General features: G+C 40.3%; 1 pseudogene across 1 annotated transcript in view; it reads left to right on the plus strand.

The window, feature by feature from the left end:
* The window catches only part of Cyp2c53-ps (cytochrome P450, family 2, subfamily c, polypeptide 53-ps), a 45,484-nt pseudogene extending 37,899 nt beyond the window's left edge, over nt 1-7,585 (plus strand). Inside the window, exons 7-9 of the transcript NR_033614.2 lie at nt 4,308-4,495; nt 6,077-6,218; nt 7,361-7,585. The product of NR_033614.2 is annotated as a cytochrome P450, family 2, subfamily c, polypeptide 53-ps (transcript). The remainder of the gene's footprint in view (nt 1-4,307; nt 4,496-6,076; nt 6,219-7,360) is intronic.
* The last annotated feature ends 7,261 nt before the right edge of the window (nt 7,586-14,846 follow it).

A 14,846-nucleotide genomic window follows, 5' to 3' on the forward strand; every position in this document is an offset into this window, starting at 1 on the left:
GGTTTTGAAGGCATGAAGGTGTCACGCAGAGCAGCTGAGGCTTGGCACTGTGAGAGTTCATGGAGGGCCATTGGTGAGGGTGCAGCCTCAGTTGCAATTGATGGCCCAGGACTGAAGGGGCCATGCGGTGTTTTGGAGATGACAGTACCATGAGATGACCACCAAGAGCAGCAGCAGTGGAGTACAGGCATCTGGAGCCTAGAGGATGACATGTTTGCTACAAAGGGCATGGCTAGAGAAGTGACCCAAGCCCTTGGAGGAGCCCAGAAGATTGTGAGCTGAATCACAGACATTGGAGTTTGGAGATTGATTTTTGCTTTTGATTGTGACTGTGCCCTGATATTTTCCCTCTTGAAGAAAAAATTATTTTAGTGGAGCCCACAGTTAAGAGACTTTTAATTGTAAAAAGTCTTTGGATTTTAAAAGAGATGGATATTTTAAAGAGATTTTAAATTTAAGAATATGTAAAGCCTGTGTGATGTTTAAAGTTGTTTAGACCTTGGGGATGAATAAAAATGTAAAGGTTGAGGCTTACTAGTGATGTGTTTGTGTGTCAAGTTGACAAGGGGTCAATTGTACTGGCTAGTTTTGTGTCAACTTGGCACAGCTGGAGTTATCACAGAGAAAGGAGCTTCAGTTGATAAAATGCCTCCATGAGATACAACTGTAAGGCATTTTCTCAATTAGTGATCAAGGGGGAAAGGCCCATTGTGGGTGGTGCCATCTCTGCGCTGGTAGTCTTGGGTTCTATAAGAGAGCAGGCTAAGCAAGCCAGTAAAGAGCATCCCTCCATGGCCTCTGCATCAGCTCCTGCTCCCTGACCTGCTTGAGTTCTAGTCCTGACTTCTTTCAGTGATGAACAGCAATGTAAAAATGTAAGCTGAATAAACCCTTTCCTCCCCAACTGCTTCTTGGTCATGATGTTTGTGCAGGAATAGAAACCCTTACTAAGACAAATTGGTACCAGCAGAGTGGGGGTATTCCTGTGACAACCTGATCATATTTTGTGGAGGACAATGGAAGGACTTTGGAACTTTGGGCCAGAAGATCTATTTGGTGTTAAGAGCTCTGTCGAATGTTGTGTAGGAGCTTGGAAGATAATGTTGAGAACAATGCAGGAGATGGAGGCCTGGCTTGTGACATTTCAGAGGGAAGAGTAAAGACTCTTTTCAGGGCCATTGCTATTTTTGATTGTGAAGGTTCTGTGGTTCTGGTTAGCTGGGGCTGAAGAATCAGCTGTCATTAACAAGATATCAGAGCTACTGAAGCAAAAAAAATTGTTACTGGGACTATTGATGCTGGTTAGCTGGAACTAAGAAATTAGTGGTGATTCAGAAGAGACCAGTATCTTTGAGGTGCCATCTTCTGGGAAGTGTTTTCTGAGAGCCCAGTGGCTGTGTTCCAGAGATAGCCAAAGTTGTACTTTATGCTGTGGCTGGACTTGGTAATGTGTAAGAGTCACCCAGGTGGCATTGGTTTTGAAGGCATGAAGGTGTCACGCAGAGCAGCTGAGGCTTGGCACTGTGAGAGGTCATGGAGGGCCATTGGTGAAGGTGCAGCCTCAGTTGCAATTGATGGCCCAGGACTGAAGGGGCCATGCGTTGTTTTGGAGATGACAGTACCATGAGATGACCACCAAGAGCAGCAGCAGTGGAGTACAGGCATCTGGAGCCTAGAGGATGACATGTTTGCTACAAAGGGCATGGCTAGAGAAGTGACCCAAGCCCTTGGAGGAGCCCAGAAGATTGTGAGCTGAATCCCAGACATTGGAGGTTGGAGATTGATTTTTGCTTTTGATTGTGACTGTGCCTTGATATTTTCCCTCTTTAAGAAAAAACTATTTTAGTGGAGCCCACAGTTAAGAGACTTTTAATTGTAAAAAGTCTTTGGATTTTAAAAGAGATGGATATTTTAAAGAGATTGAAAATTTAAGAATATGTAAAGCCTGTGTGATGTTTAAAGTTGTTTAGACCTTGGGGATGAATAAAAATGTAAAGGTTGAGGCTTACTAGTGATGTGTTTGTGTGTCAAGTTGACAAGGGGTCAATTGTACTGGCTAGTTTTGTGTCAACTTGGCACAGTTGGAGTTATCACAGAGAAAGGAGCTTCAGTTGATAAAATCCCTCCATGAGATACAACTGTAAGGCATTTTCTCAATTAGTGATCAAGGGGGAAAGGCCCATTGTGGGTGGTGCCATCTCTGCGCTGGTAGTCTTGGGTTCTATAAGAGAGCAGGCTAAGCAAGGCAGTAAAGAGCATCCCTCCATGGCCTCTGCATCAGCTCCTGCTCCCTGACCTGCTTGAGTTCTAGTCCTGACTTCTTTCAGTGATGAACAGCAATGTAAAAATGTAAGCTGAATAAACCCTTTCCTCCCCAACTGCTTCTTGGTCATGATGTTTGTGCAGGAGTAGAAACCCTTACTAAGTCAAATTGGTACCAGCAGAGTGGGGGTATTCCTGTGACAACCTGATCATGTTTTGTGGAGGACAATGGAAGGACTTTGGAACTTTGGGCCAGAAGATCTATTTGGTGTTAAGAGCTCTGTCGAATGTTGTGTAGGAGCTTGGAAGATAATGTTGAGAACAATGCAGGAGATGGAGGCCTGGCTTGTGACATTTCAGAGGGAAGAGTAAAGACTCTTTTCAGGGCCATTGCTATTTTTGATTGTGAAGGTTTTGTGGTTCTGGTTAGCTGGGGCTGAAGAATCAGCTGTCATTAACAAGATACCAGAACTACTAAAGCAAAAATATTGTGTTACTGGGACTATTGATGCTGGTTAGCTGGAGCTAAGAAATTAGTGGTGATTGAGAAGAGACCAGTATCATTGAGGTGCCATCTTCTGGGAAGTGTTTTCTGAGAGCACAGTGGCTGTGTTCCAGAGATAGCCAAAGTTGTACTTTGTGCTGTGGCTGGACTTGGTAATGTGTAAGAGTCACCCAGGTGGTATTGGTTTTGAAGGGGTCACACAGAGCAGCTGAGGCTTGGCACTGTGAGAGGCATTGGAGGGCCATTGGTGAAGGTGCAGCCTCAGTTGCAATTGATGGCCCAGGACTGAAGGGGCCATGGAGTGTTTTGGAGATGACAGTACCATGAGATGACCACCAAGAGCAGCAGCAGTGGAGTACAGGCATCTGGAGCCTAGAGGATGACATGTTTGCTACAAAGGGCATGGCTAGAGAAGTGACCCAAGCCGTTGGAGGAGCCCAGAAGATCGTGAGTTGAATCCCAGACATTGGACAGTTGGAGATTGATTTTTGATTTTGATTGTGACTGTGCCCTGATATTTTCCCTCTTGAAGGAAGAAACTATTTTAGTGGAGCCCACAGTTAAGAGACTTTTAATTGTAAAAAGCCTTTGGATTTTAAAAGAGATGGATATTTTAAAGAGATTGAAAATTTAAGAATATGTAAAGCCTGTGGGATGTTTAAAGTTGTCTAGACCTTGGGGATGAATAAAAATGTAAGGGTTGTGGCTTACTAATGATGTGTTTGTGTGTCAAGTTGATAAGGGGTCAATTGTACTGGCTAGTTTTGTGTCAACTTGACACAGCTGGAGTTATCACAGAGAAAGGAGCTTCAGTTGATAAAATGCCTCCATGAGATACAACTGTAAGGCATTTTCTCAATTAGTGATCAAGGGGGAAAGGCTCATTGTGGGTGATGCCATCTCTGGGCTGGTAGTCTTGGGTTCTATAAGAGAGCAGGCTAAGCAAGCCAGTAAAGAGCATTCCTCCATGGCTTCTGCATCAGCTCCTGCTTGAGTTCTAGTCCTGACTTCTTTCAGTGATGAACAGCAATGTGGAAAAGTAAGCTGAATAAACCCTTTCCTCCCCAACTGCTTCTTGGTCATGATGTTTGTGTAGGAATAGATACCCTGACTAAGACAATATCTCATCAAATTTCGTGGGTGTGTGTGTGCGCACGCACACACACACACACACACTCACACACACACACACACACTCACACACAGTTTTTTTTAGAACGGTATTGTGTTTTGTCAAAAATTCAATATTTGATTTCTATTTGTCTTTTATCAGACTATGATATGATGGTTAATTTTGTTGTTTTGCTATTTGAAATGTTAATCCTATTTTATTTGCTATCATAATAAGTACATAGTGATATATAAGAACTATTTGTAAAATAATGGTGTGAATCTATAGCATCTCTACATCTTAATGTGCTGTATATGAAATGCATTTATAATGCTCTTCAGGTACTTTTTTTGTGCACCATGTCGTTTTGTATTGTAACAAACCTGTCACTTCTTTCTCCTTTCAATGTTTCTCAAATTAATCAACCAGCTAAAATCCAGGATGAAATTGATCATGTTGTTGGCCAACATCGCAGCCTATACATGCAGGACAGGAGTCACATGTCCTACACATTTGCCATGATTCACTAGGTCCAGAGGTTCATTGACCTCCTCCCTACTAACCTGCCACATGCAGTGACCTGTGACATTAAGTTCAGGAATTACATTATTCTCAAGGTAAGCTTTTCTTTTCTCTGCTGTACCTCTGTGCTTTGTGCCCCAGTCTTTTGTATCACTTTCTCTTTGACTCTAACATTCTGTCCACTCTTTCATGATACTCCCTGTGTATTGAGGATATGATTGAACACCCCTTACTTTTCTTTTTTCTTATTCTCTATTCATTTTTAAACTTTTCACTCCTAGTATACTTGTCCTATTCTTTGATGTTCACATGTTGAATAATCCCCCCTTCATTATATACTTTTAACTTGGACTATCAGATTCCTGTTAGGGATGCTATGTAGGTTCCCACATAACTTATGTTCCTTGCATTTTGTTTAAGCCTTCATTTTGCTGCCCACTTTCCCATTTTTCACTATCTGCTTGAATCCTACCCCCAGGATTATCCTTTCTACTTTCATTTCAACCGTATTCTACTACCCCTCATGCATCCTCCACTGACAATGACCTGCATTTAGCCACCTAGCTTTCACATATACCATAAGTTAAAAACACAAAACAAACAAACGATTAAACTAAGACTCTCAAGTGAGAAAAAACATGTAGTATTTGTATCTGTGAGCTGGATGACCTCACTAAGTATAATTATTTCCTCATGAGTATGGGAAGCGTTTTCATCTTTTGAGTAGAGTCATGCCAGCATCTCTGGAATTAAACCAGCTTGGTTGTGATGAATGATATTTTTGCACTTTGTAACTTTTATTTACCTGATGTAATTGTCATCTAGGCTTTCTGTTGAATTAGCTCATTCTTTCTAGTTCTTTTTGAAGTCTGGATGGTTGGTTCAGCTCATTTCTTCTTGCTCAAACTCCTCTTGAAGCTGACTGATTCCATCTGACTTCTCTCAGATTTTCATTGAATTACTCTGCTTAGCCTCAAACTAACTCTGGCAATCTGTTCTAGTCCTCTGGTTCTTCCTTATTCACTGACTCAATCTGTCTTTACCTCTGTCTAACTTGTCCTCTTTGCAACCTGTCTTTGTAAATCTGTCCCTGTAAGAACTGTCTCTGAACTCCATAAACTGAAGTGCCATGAACACCACTCCTTTTCTGTGCCTTTCAAATCACTGAGCTACCTGAATTGATTGACTAGAATTCAGAGATTTATGTGTCTCTGTGTCTTGAGTGCTAGCATTAAAGGTGTTTGCCATGATACCTGGACCTAAGCTTTTCTTTACCTGATACTTGCTTTATACTTTGCTGGCCTTGAGCTTAGAGGTTTGCTTGCCATTGTCCCCAGAAATTAAAGGCATATCTGTATTCCAGCAAGATCACACAGATCTAGAACATGATTGGATATGATCTCTTGCCAGAGCAAACAAGTTGCTGGGTTAAAATTCCTTTACAGATGATGAATTCATTACTCAAGTACTGACCTAAAATTATTGTACTGAAGGCACTTTAGCAACATGGCTGTTACTGGCCTTATACTCTTCCTATGCTCTGTCTGTCAGAAATACCTTCAATATTCTTTATACTTAATCCTATTTATGGAACAGAAGACTGAACTATGTTATTTCCCATTTTCCTGATTTCATGGTCACTTGCTGGTTTGTTACTCTTCTGTGTGTCATTCCAGGGAACAGCAGTAATAACCTCATTATCATCAGTTCTGCATGACAGGAAGGAATTCCTCAACCCAGAGATGTTTGATCCTGGCCACTTTCTAGATGGAAATGGAAACTTTAAGAAAAGTGACCACTTCATGCCTTTCTCAGCCGGTAATAGAAACTCATTCCTATGTTTCCAGTGGCATGCAGTTTTGGGGGACTTACAAAGTGACTTCACAGGGGCTGATAGATTTGCAGTTTGTGCATGATTGAGAGCATGACTTTCATTGCCCATGCACTCTCCTTGATAATATCCACCTTGCCTGTCAGAAAATGTCTGAAAATGAAGCTTTCACTTGTTCATCGATTATTCAGAAATTGAGAAACCTAGAGTGTAGGGAGTTTGTTTTTTTGGTCTTGAGGTACATCACAGAAATAACAAAGATAGCACCCTAGAAACCAAACTTCACTCACATTTTATTCACTCTCCATGAAAATGGAGACTTTTTCATAATTTAAGTTCATATCTTTACTCTTACTCACCTTCAGGATGAACAATAAACTATATATCCAAAACTACAGAAAAGCACCAAGGGGGCTAAAGCATGTTTGGGATCAGATGACTGAGCCCTTCATGTTAATGCAGTCAGACTAATGCATGTGAGATCATCACATATTCCAGAGCTGGAGGGTTGTTGGGAAGAAATCCATACCTTGTTCTTTCACACATCACATTTTATACAAAACAGAACAGCATTCTCATAAAAGATGTCTAGCTTCCTCAAATAGCATATGTCACAAAAATATTCAAAAACATGCAGATCATTGCACTGCAATGCCCTAACTTCTGGAAGAGAACATTTTCTCTCTGTTCAGAATTTTTCTTGGGATGATGGAAACATTTTAGATATGCCATAATGCCCTTGCAGTGGCCTCAGAGTTCCCCTCTCACAAATTCAGGGTATGAGCAAAGAACATTGAATATATCTGTGCTACCTTAGTTTTGTGATCTCTATGAAACAATTAAAAATACACCTTTCACTACTTCCCTGGTGCTTTGAGTACAGGTATGATGAAATACATCCAGCTGACAAGTATTTTTAAATGATGTATTCCTTAATACCATATTTTAGTTGGAAAAATGGTCCTCTTTATCAGTTTGTCTAAAAAGTTTTCCCTTCAGTTATCCATTTATCTAACCATGTACTCTTTAACTTAGCAGTTACTGTTATTTTCTTGTATTTTATCAGTGCAACACATCAGGCTAACACTTGTATAAAAAAAAATTACCTTCTTTGGCATTTTCCTCCCAGGAAAACGGGTGTGTGTAGGAGAGGATCTCGCCTGCATGGAGCTATTTTTATTCCTGACCACGGCTTTACAGAATTTTAAGCTGAAACCTCTGGTTCATCCAAAAGACATCAATACCACTCCAGTGTTAAATGGATTTGCCTCTGTGCCACTGTTTTATGAGCTGTGTTCCATTCCTCTCTAAAGAGAGCAAATTGCCTGGCTCCTGATGGGTTGTCCTTTCTCTCATCAAATAACTCCTATATCCCTCAAGATTCAAGAAATACCCACATTCCATTTTTCCAGTTTCTGGAATCAATGCACATGTATATTTCCACTTCCCTATTCTCTAACACTCTTTCCATCCCTTGTGCATATGTATATCTCAATTTGAGTTCTTATTGTGGTTTAGCTGTAGCAGCGGTAAATCATTACCTTATAATAATTTACAGTAATTTATCTTCTTTATGTTCTCAATAATAAGATCTTTTGTCTCATTTGCCTTTGCTCAGCATTTCATTACAATTCAGGTTAGAAAAAAAAAACACTTAGCTTCTTAATATATCATGCTGTTCAATATAATGAGGACAGAGCATGGAAAGTGGGAGTGTGGGGAAGAGAGTTTAGGTGCCTCACGGTGTCCTTGTCATTCAAGCATGAAGACCCAAATTTCATCTCCAGTGCATGTCTCAAAGTCTAGGAGTAGTGGCACATACTCGCTATACTAGGGTTTTACAGACAGACACAGGAGGATCCAGTGCGTTTCCTCGTCACCCATACTAGCTTAATATGCCAGGGAGACATCCTGTCTCACAAAACAAGACAAGAAGTTCTTGAGACAGAATACAAGTTTTACTTCTGGCCTCTACATTGATATGACTCTGTTCTCAAACATGAACCAACTCACCCACAGACTATCTTTCCCTTTCTCCAACACAAAAAAGATGGTGAAAGAATGATGAGAAACCTCTTTAACGATTGTTAACTATAATTACTGGTAGTATTTGTATTTGAAACAGATGAACAGTGACCGGAAGCAGAAGCACTCTGTAGAGAAATATAGTGAAGGCATGTCACAGGGAGGAATAGAAGCACAGGCTGTGGGTTGTGCCTAGGCTTGCTGTTAATATCAACTACAAAAAAACTTTCAGTGTGTTTTCTTTTCTTTTTAAAAATTTTGTTGGTTATTTTGTTTCTTTTTTAATTGATATTGTTTTCATTTACATTTCAAATGTTACCCCCTTTCCTGGTTTCCCATCCCTTGTCCCCCTGCTCACCAACCCACCTACTCCTGCTTCCCTGTCCTGGCATTCCCTTACAGTGGGGGCATTGAGCCTTCACAAGACCAAGGGCCTCTCCTCCCATTGATGTCCAACAAGCCCATCCTCTCCTACATATGCAGCTAGAGCCGTGGGTCCCTTCAGGTCTACACTTTGGTTGGTTGATTAGTCCCTGGGAGCTCTGGGGATACTGGTTGGTTCATATTGTTGTTCCTTCTATGGAGCTGCAAACCCTCCACCTCCTTCAGTCCTGCCTCTAACTCCTCTATTGGGGACCACAGTGCTCAGTCCAGTGGTTGGCTGAGAGTGTTCACCTCTGTATTTGCCAGCACTGACAGAACGTATCAAGAGGCAGCTATATCAGGCTTCTGTTGGCAAGCACTTATTGGTATACACAATAGTGTCTGGGTTTGGCAACTGTATATGGGATGGATCCCCAGGTGGACAGTCTCTGGATGGCCTTTCCTCTGCTCCACACTTTGTCTCTGTATCTCCTCCCATGGGTATTTTGTTCCCCCTTCTAAGAAGGGTCAAAGTATCCACACTGTGGTCTGCCTTCTACATGAGCTTGGGAAGTTTTCTTCTATTGTTTTGTTGAAGATATTTGATGGCCCTAACAGAAATCAAGACCATTCACCATCACCAGAAGCCAGCACCCCCACCTCAGCCAGTCCAGGGCACCTCAACACACCCAAAAACCTAGACATGGATTTAAAGGCATATCTCATGATGATGGTAGAAGACATCAAGAAGGTCTTTAATAACTCACTTAAAGAAATACAGGAGAACACTTCTAAATAGTTGCAAGTCCTTATAGAAAAACAGGAAAACACATCCAAACAGGTGATGGAAATGAACAAAACCATACTAGACCTAAAAAAGGGAAGTAGACACAATAAAGAAAACCCAAAGTGAGTCAACACTGGAGATAGAAACTCTAGGAAAGAAACCTGGAAACATAGATGTGAGCATCAGCAACAGAATACAAGAGATGGAAGAGAGAATCTCAGGTGCAGAAGATTCCATAGAGAACATGGGCAAAACAATCGAAGAAAATGCAAAATGCGAAAAGATCCTAACACAAAACATCCAGGAAATCCAGGACACAATGAGAAGACCAAACCTACGGATAATAGGAGTAGATGAGAATGAAGATTTGCAAATCAAAGGGCCAGCAAATATCTTCAACAAAATTATAGAAGAAAACTTCCCAAACCTATAGAAAGAGATGCCCATGAACATACAAGAAACCCACAGAACTCCAAATAGACTGGACCAGAAAAGAAATTCCTCCTGACACATAATAATCAGAACAACAAATGCACTAAATAAAGATAGAATATTCAAAGTAGTAAGGGAAAAAGGTCAAGTAACATATAAAGGCAAGCCTATCAGAATTACACCAGATTTTTCACCAGAGACTATCAAAGCCAGAAGATGCTGGACAGATGTTATACAGACACTAAGAGAACACAAATGCCAGCCCAGGCTACTATACCCAGCCAAACTTTCAATTACCATAGATGGAGAAACCAAAGTATTCCATGACAGAACCAAATTCACATATTATCTTTCCACGAATCCAGCCCTTCAAAGGATAATAACAGAAAAAAACCAATACAAGGAGGGAAACCACCTCCTATAAAAAGAAAGAAGGTAATCCCTCAACAAACCTAAAAGAAGACAGCCACAAGAAAGGAATGCCAACTTCAACCACAAAAATAATAGGAAGCAACAATTACTTTTCCTTAATATCTCTTAATATCAATGGACTCAATTCCCCAATAAAAAGACATAGACTAACAGACTGGCTACACAAACAGGACCCAACATTCTGCTGCTTACAGGAAACCCATCTCAGGGAAAAAGACAGACACTACCTCAGAGTGAAAGGCTGGAAAACAATTTTCCAAGCAAACGGTGTGAAGAAACAGGCTGGAGTAGCCATTCTAATATCGGATAAAACCGACTACCAACCCAAAGTTATCAAAAAAGACAAGGAGGGACACTTCATACTCATCAAAGGTAAAATCCTCCAAGAGGAACTCTCAATTCTGAATATCTATGCTCCAAATGCAAGGGCAGCCACATTCATTAAAGACACTTTAGAAAAGCTCAAAGCACACATTGCACTTCACACAATAATAGTGGGAGACTTCAACACACCAGTTTCACCAATGGACAGATCATGGAAACAAAAACTAAACAGGGACACAGTGAAACTAACAGAAGGTATGAAACAAATGTATCTAACAGATAACTACAGATTATTTTATCCTAAAACAAAAAGATATACCTTCTTCTCAGCACCTTATGGTACATTCTCAAAAATTGACCACATAATTGGTCACAAAAGCCTCAACAGATACAAAAATATAGAATTTTTCCCATGCATCCTATCAGATCATCATGGACTAAGGCTGATCTTCAATAACAAAATAAATAATAGAAATCCAACATTCATGTGGAAACTGAACAACACTCTTCTCAATGATACCTTGGTCAAGGAAGGAATAAAGAAAGAAATTAAGGACTTTTTAGAGTTTAATGAAAATGAAGCCACAACATACCCAAACTTATGGGACACAATGAAAGCATTTCAAAGAGGAAAACTCATAGCTCTGAGTGCCTCCAAAAAGAAACTAGAGAGAGCACATACTAGCAGCTTGACAACACACCTAAAAGCTCTAGAAGAAAAGGAAGCAAATTCACTGAAGAGGAGTAGACGGCAGGAAATAATCAAACTCAGGGGCGAAATCAACCAAGTGGAAATAAGAAGAACTATTGAAAGAATCAACTAAATGAGGAGCTGGTTCTTTGAGAAAATAGACAAGATAGATAAATCCTTAGCCAGACTCATTAGAGGGCACAGGGTAACCATCCTAATTAACAAAAACAGAAATGAAAAGGGAGACATAACAACAGATTCTGAAGAAATCCAAAACACCATCAGATCCTTCTACAAAAGACCATACTCAATAAAACTGGAAAACCTGGATGAAATGGATAAGTTTTAGACAGATACCAACTACCAAAGTTAAATCAAGATCAGGTTAATGATCTAAACAGTCCTATATCCCCTAAAGGAATAGAAGCTGTCATTAATAGTCTCCCAACCAAAAAAATTCCAGGACCAGAGGGATTTAGTGCAGAGTTCTATCAGACCTTCAAAGAAGATCTAATTCCAGTTCTTCACAAACTATTCCACAAAATAGAAGCAGAAGGTACTCTCCCCAACTCATTCTATGATGCCACAATTAACTCTGATACCTAAACCATAGAAAGACCCAACAAAGATAGAGAACTTCAGACCAATTTCCCTTATGAATATCGATGCAAAAATACTCAATAAAGTTCTCTCTAACTGAATCCAAGAACACATCAAAACAATCATCCATTTTGACCAAGTAGGTTTCATCCCAGGGATGCAGGGATGGTTCAATATACAGAAATCCATCAACACAATCCAGTTTATAAACAAACTCAAATCAAAACCACATCATCATCTCGTTAGATGCTGAGAAAGCATTTGACAAAATCCAACACCCATTCATGATAAAAGTCTTGGAAAGATCAGGAATTCAAGGCCCATACCTAAACATGATAAAAGCAATCTACAGCAATCCAGTAGCCAACATCAAAGTAAATGGAGAGAAGCTGGAAGCAATCCCACTAAAATCAGGGACTAGACAAGGCTGCCCACTTTCTCACTACCTATTCAACATTGTACTTGAAGTCCTAGCCAGAGCAATTCAACAACAAAAGGAGATCAAAGGGATACAAATTGGAAAAGATGAAGTCAAAATATCACTTTTTGCAGATGATATGATAGTATATATAAGTGACCCTAAATATTCCACCAGAGAACTCCTAAACCTGATAAACAGCTTCGGTGAAGTATCTGGGTATAAAATTAACTCAAACAAGTCAATGGCCTTTCTCTACACAAAGGATAAACAGGCTGAGAAAGAAATTAGGGAAACAACAACCTTCTCAATAGTCAAATAATATAAAGTACTTTGGCGTGACTTTAACCTAAGGAAGTGAAAGATCTGTATGATAAGAACTTCAAGTCTTTGAATAAAGAAATTAAAGAAGATCTCAGAAGATGGAAAGATCTCCCATGCTCATGGACTGGCAGGACCAATATAGTAAAAATGGCTACTTGCCAAAGCAATCTACAGATTCAGTGCAATCCCCATCAAAATTCCAATTCAATTCTTCAACAAATTAGAAAGGGAAATCTGGAAATTCATCTGGAATAACAAAAAACCTAGGATAGCAAAAACTGTGCTCAAGGATAAAAACAACTCCGGTGGAATCACTATGCCTGACCTAAAGCTATACTACATAGCAATTGTGATAAAAACTGCATGTACTGGTATAGCGACAGACAAGTAGACCAATGGAATAGAATTGAAGACCCAGAAATGAACCCACACACCTATGGTCACTTGATCTTTGACAAGGGAGCAAAAACCATCCAGTGGAAAAAAGACAGCATTTTCAACAAATGGTGCTCGCACAACAGGCAGTTATGTAGAAGAATGCGAATTGATCCATTCCTATCTCCTTGTACTAAGGTCAGATCTAAGTGGATCAAGGAGCTCCACAGAAAACCAGAGACGCTGAAACTTATAGAGGAGAAAGTAGGGAAAAGCCTCAAAGATATGGGCACAGGGGAAAAATTCCTGAATAGAACAGCAATGGCTTGTGCTGTAAGATTGAGAATTGACAAATGGGACCTCATAAAATTGCAAAGCTTCTGCAAGGCAAAAGACACCGTCAATAAGACAGAAGGACCACCAACATATTGGGAAAGGATCTTTACCTATCCTAAATCAGATAGGGGACTAATATCCAATATATATAAAGAACTCAAGAGGGTGGATTCCAGAAAATCAAATAACCCCATTAAACAGTGGGGCTCAGAACTAAACAAAGAATTCTCACCTGAGCAATACCAAAAGGCTGAGAAGCACCTGAAAAAGGTTCAACATCCTTAATCATTAGGGAAATACAAATCAAAACAACCCTGAGATTCCACCTCACACTAGTCAGAATGGCTAAGATCAAAAATTCAGGTGACAGCAGATGCTGGCGAGGATGTGGAGAAAGAGGAACACTCCTCCATTTTTGCTGGGATTACAAGCTTGTTCAACCAGTCTGGAAATCAGTCTGGCAGTTCATCAAAAAATTGGACATAGTACTACCAGAGGATCCCACAATACCTCTCCTGGGCAAATATCCAGAAGATGTTCCAACCCGTAACAAGGACGCATGCTCCACTATGTTCATAGCAGCCTTATTTATAATAGCCAGAAGCTGAAAAGTACCCAGATGCCCCTCAACAGAGGAATGGATACAGAAAATGTGGTACATTTACACAATGGAGTACTACTCAGCTATGAAAAAGAATGAATTTATGAAATTCCTAGGCAAATGTATGGACCTGGAGCACATCATCCTGAGTGAAGTAACCCAATCACAAAAGAACTCACACAATATGTTCTCACTGATAAGTAGATATTAGCCCAGAAACTTAGAATACCCAAGTTATAAGATACAATTTGCTAAACACATGAAACTCAAGAAGACTGAAGACCAAAATATGGAAACTTTGCCCCTTCTAAGAATTGGGAACAAAACACTCATGGAAGGAGTTACAGAGACAAAGTTTGGAGCTGAGATGAAAGGATAGACCATCTAGAGACTGCCATATCCCTGGATCCATCCCATAATTAGCTTCCAAATGCTGACACCGTTGCATATAGTAGCAAGATTTTGCTGAAAGGACCCAGATATAGCTGACTCTTGTGAGACTATGCTGGAGCCTATTAAACACAGAAGTGGATGCTCACAGTAAGCTATTGGATGGATCACAGGGCCCCCAATGGAGGAGCTAGAGAAAGTACCCAAGGAGCTAAAGGGATCTGCAACCCTCTAGTTAGAACAACAATATGAACTAACCAGTATCCCCCGGAGCTTGTGTCTCTAGCTGCATATGTATCATAAGATGGCCTAGTCGGCCATCATTGGAAAGAGAGGAGCATTGGTTGTGCAAACTTTATATGCCTCAGTACAGGGGAACACCAGGGCCAAGAAGTGGGAGTGGATAGGTGGGGGAGTTGGTGGGGGAGAGTTTGGGGGATTTTTGGGATAGCATTGGAAATGTAAATGAAATAAATAGCTAATAAACAAAATAAAGAAATAAAAAATAAACCAGAAT

The sequence above is a fragment of the Mus musculus genome, chromosome 19 (genome assembly GCF_000001635.26).
Source record: "Mus musculus strain C57BL/6J chromosome 19, GRCm38.p6 C57BL/6J".
Taxonomy (NCBI): Eukaryota; Metazoa; Chordata; class Mammalia; order Rodentia; family Muridae; genus Mus; species Mus musculus.